This window comes from Astatotilapia calliptera, chromosome 4 (assembly GCF_964374335.1).
Source record: "Astatotilapia calliptera chromosome 4, fAstCal68.1, whole genome shotgun sequence".
Classification (NCBI taxonomy): Eukaryota; Metazoa; Chordata; class Actinopteri; order Cichliformes; family Cichlidae; genus Astatotilapia; species Astatotilapia calliptera.
Window position 1 is genome coordinate 12,249,986 of NC_137425.1, and position 5,330 is coordinate 12,255,315.

The following is a 5,330-nucleotide window of genomic DNA, read 5'->3' on the forward strand; positions in this document are numbered from 1 at the left end:
ACAGTCCAGGAACAGGTCACTCAGGTTAATCCTGTATAAACAACTGCGCCTGCGCTACTGTGCATGTATGAAGTGGACCGACTTGTGATCAGGCACACGTGAGGGCGATCGTGGCTCAAGCGTTGGGAGTTCACCTTGTAATCGGAAGGTTGCCAGTTCGAGCCCCGGCTTGGACAGTCTCGGTCGTTGTGTCCTTGGGCAAGACACTTCACCTGTTGCCTACTGGTCAGAGGGCCCGGTGGCGCCAGTGTCCGGCAGCCTCGCCTCTGTCAGTGCGCCCCAGGGTGGCTGTGGCTACAATGTAGCTGCCATCACCAGTGTGTGAATGGGTGGATGACTGGATATGTAAAGCGCTTTGGGGTCCTTAGGGACTAGTAAAGCGCTATATAAATACAGGCCATTTACCATTTTACACGTGAGGCCGACCGGCTGAGAATACTGAAATCAAACTCTTCTGTCTGGTGAAATGTTATACTTACCAAATCATGCTCCCTGGCCTTGTATCCTTTGCAGGTGGAACTGGACCCAGTTATGAAAACCAATGATTTCCGTTCCTGATTTTGTCTCGCCAACAAAGAGTCCAGGCTGGTGATGATATATTTAAGAACAGAAACACACACTTCTTACCAAAGAAATGAATATTATTTTACAGTGTTGCTGAATCACATGGATGAATTTAACACCTGGACACAGTTATAGCGTGATGACTGGCAGGAGGAGATCTCACCCTGTGTTTCTCTGCCTGTGGTAGAGGTGGAACCAGATCAAGTGGAGCTGATTCTTGAACAGCCTCAAGTCAGAGCTGGATTGGCCTTCTGTCACCAGGTACTGATGAGCCCGCTGTGGAGAAACATCACCGATGATGTTCATGAATCCCCAGCTGACTCTGGTAACCTTAATACAGCACAGAAAAAATGTCACAACATTCATTTATGTTGTGATTATTGTGATAATAACAGAAACAGATGCATCTATGTCATCATCTTTGACCTTTTACACTTAACATAATTATAAAAACACGAGTATAAAAGGTGCTAAAACTCTGATGCCATCTTGGAATACTGCACTTTGTTCATGTCATTACAACATTTCTCTCTTTCTAATCATACATGATGATAATGGTTGGAGCCGCTGCGATGCTTTCGACCAAAACAGGCACAGCTTGATGACATCATCAACATGCGCTATCGCGATAGAGCGATATAATATAAGTCAAAATCTCTATCGTTGGCCAAATTTATATCGTTTCTATCGTATATCGTTTATATCGCCCACCTCTACTTATAAATACATGTTCATACTTTTATTAAACAATCAGAGAGAAAGAAAACGAGAGAGTGCAGGACAGACAGACAGGTGACAGTCTCAAGTGTATACACTGCTACAAATCAGCACCAGAGAAGGAGGATTTAGTGTTTGTGTTATTACGAGTGCTAAACAAGAAGAGTTCCCAGATGGTACAGTGGACACATGTGTGACTCCTGTGATTAAAGCATCTTTCTTTCAGCTTAACGAGTGAACCGTCAGCTCGTTCAAACACACGTTAAAGTCCGTTCAGCTCGACACCACCTAACAGAGGCAGCAATATAACATAGCTAACATTAACAGTGCAGGGAATCCTGCTTGTGCTGATATTTATGACACTAATAGAGTAAATTCACAGACTCCGCCCCCAGCACCATAGGCTCCAATCGAAGCTGAAGTGAAGCAGTTTCAGAACATTTTGCTCTACATATTTGAGTTGTCTGCCATGCTTGGTAAGTCATTTTTTCAAAGATTGTTTCAATTATTATTATTAGCTTTTACTTCTGTGGCTCTTTGGAGTTGAGACAAAGCTGTGTGAAAGGCATTAGCCATGTTGCTCGCTGATAGCATAATAATCTGTTTTAGCTAGCCAAATACTACAGCCTTGAAAAAAAGCTTACATGTGAATTTTCAGTCAAATTTTTGGTTAACTTAAATGCACCTAAAACAATGTCTAGAATGTGAAATGTTGGTATAATGGTGCTACTTGAAGCCTGAAAACGATCTCCCATAAAAAAACGAGCAAACAGCAGTAGCAGATGTCTTGACTGGGTTCTACGTTAGCATTTAGATCCCTCCAGAGTTTTGTGCACATGGTTTAGGTAAAAATGAAAAAGGTTGAAGTTTTAAATTTAGTTCAGTATTACCTGTTGCCTGTGTCCTTGTCTTTTGGGAAAATACTTTACACAAGTAATGGCTCAAAAATGATTCCTTTTTTTTACTGTGCTGCAATTGATTACCAGATTATTTGTGCAATTAATTAGTGTCAACTAATTTTTAATAAATTTTTAATCAATCTCCACACAGAATATGCTGTGAATATGAAGGTGGAATATGGGGGACAGCAGAAGTGCGTTGAAGTTCCACAAAGTGATGAATGAAGGACATGCATATTGTATTGAAGAAATAAGTGATGAGAATGCTGTTATTTGCATTTGCCATGTCAGACCTTTTGATAAACAAAATTCTAATGAAAGTGAGAACATGTACATTGTTACATCTTTCAGAAAATGTTTTGAAATTGTGGTGCACAGTTCAGAATAAATGTTTTTCAAAAACCATTGCATCTTTTTAATATATGTTTATTTCCAAAGGAATTTCTAGAAGTTCAGAACAGTAAAATTTCCACTTTTTAGAATTAATTAGAAGATAACTCTTATGTAGTTAAACTAAAATACTCCTTGAGAGTTAATATATAAACTCTTAACACCTAGTTAGCATTAGCAAGTGTTAAATTATCAACTCCAGATAGATTTGGTGTTTAACACTAAATCAGAGTTAACATACCAACTTTCCAAAAAGAGTTAAATTAACACTCTCTGGTGTGGACCCATATAGACACTTTAATAGTGTTGAAATCAAATCTGACAGTGTTAATTTGGACATGCTGGATTTGGTGTGCACTGAAAAGGAGAGAGATGACCTCCCCAAGGGCTTCAATCTGGCTTCACTCAAATGTGAGCATGAATTTGAGTTAAAAACAAAACAGGGCAGAGTGGGTTGTCTATCGGTCAGGAGGTCGTTATACATCGTTGAAGTATCCTTGGGATACTGAAGCCTGAGATCCCCCTGATGCATCCATGAATGTGCACGTGAATGTGAGGTATAGAAAAAAGTGCTTGTATACAATGTTCCCTCTAATTTTTCATGTGTCTGACTGAACACACAAACTTGGACCACTGTGAGCAACAGTAGACATGTGCACTGTGGTCACGCCAGCATCGAATCCATCCAAGTTACATGGTTTATTAAAATAATCAAATTACAGCATTTACATTTATGTTAGACTACTTTTAATTAACTGCTTTAGCCCATTTACAATGAAAATTAAAAAAATCTTGTTCATGACCTGTGTAGTATGTTAACACTATTGGAAGTAAAAACTTGAACTCCAAATTTGAAAACACAACTTTCTTTTTTTTTTAAAAAAGAAAAAGAAAAAAAAAAGCTGTGACTTGTGTTATAGGTATGAGTCTGTGGTCTGGGAGAGAGTCCTGTAACTCTCTGTCTGCAAAATACAGAATATAATGACCAATGTTTGGCAATTAATTATATAGTTACTTCTTTAAAAAAGTAACTGAGTTATGTAAACAACAAAGTTTTTTGCAGCTGTTTACCTAAAAATGCAGCCAAGGCGTTTTTTTTTAACATTTCAAACTATTTATAGAACAATCAGGTGTTCTGCATCAAATTTGATGCCACACAAATTATTTGTGCCACTCCAAAAAATAATTTCTGTCCACTATGAGATAAAGAAGAACAACAGCCTGATACCTGCAGGCCTGACAACAGGAGATGTATCACTCCTGTAACACCTGTAACATTCAGTAGTGGCCTCATTGTTCTGACACACACAACAAAACTATTGACTACACTACACACTAACTGCACGAGATTTGCGTTAAACATCGAAAATCTCTCACTCAATCTCAAGACACTGCCGTCGCTCCTAAAACTTCCCCCTTCCTAAACAACTAAATGCCATGTTGCCATATCGTTTTTTGATTGGTCGACATGGTATATTTTTCGACCAATAGGAAAGGTTGGGGTTTTTTTGGTTTTGTTTTTGCTCAAAGGCGGAGAGCGCTTTCGAGGTTTTCCTTATAAAACACCGTTTTTACCGTTTCTTCCCACAGTAAATATAAACAACGATAGTATTCAGGAAGAAAACCAAACGTTGCATATATTTTTATCATAACTCCGGTTTTACGTGGCCTATCAACGCAATATAAAATCTGGTATAAAGTCCACACTTTTCCCGTCAATTGTTCCGTCTGTCCTGCTCACATCTCCAATGGTTGTACACGTTGTGATTAACGTGGCTTCACTCCACATCAGCCACGCCGCTTTGCTAGCTAAAACCCCGGTGTCTGCACACAAGGACGCTGTCATAGCCTGTCAACGACGTTGATTAGCTGCATATATACGAATGTGAATCTCATTATTAGCTGGACTATGGGATAAGGTGGCATTGTTCTAATCCCATACAGGAGCAGCTAGTCACTTACTGACTAACACTGCAAAACAGAATTGTTAAAGTATTAATTTTACTTTAAATTCAGGTTAGATTTTTTTTTTTTGTGTGCGCAACGCAGATTTTCTGTGCGCAATTGCACTCGTGCGCAGCTTAGAGGGAACATTGCTTGTATATGTGTGTAATTGGGTAAATGTAACTTGTAGTAAAAAACACTTTGACTGATCAGTTTGAGTAGAGAAGTGCTATGCAAGTACCAGTCCATTTACCAGAAAAAGGGACATTGATGTGAACAAAAACACATAAGAACCCATTATTCCTCTCTCCAACATCGGGCAAACAGGTGCCTAATATTAGCCATCAGTATCACCCCAATCATGTGAACAACAACAAAAAATATTACAAAGTGAACTTAACCAAAATATAACTTCCACTAGCATCACATTGTTTACTTTGTTTGAAATTTAGCACTAGTTAACTTAGCTAGCACATCAGTGACCATAACATTGAAGCTTGGAGAGTGGCAGTCGACATGTTAGCATAGCTAGCATGCTAAAAGAATGCAAAAGCTAACCATCAGCTTTTTCTTATGTGCTGTTACTGAAATAAAGATGGTTTCTGTCATATGTAAAATTTTGCATGGGGTCTAATAGAATAATGTAGTAGAGAAATATGCTCTTGAAAAGTAGAAAAACTAACATGGACGTGTCTCAAATTGCAATTACAACTTGAATAGGAACCTTAAAATTGTAACTAGGTAAGGAACTTTTATAAATATTCACTTTATAAATAACAAGACGTATATCAAATAAAACCCACGTTAACCAGGTGA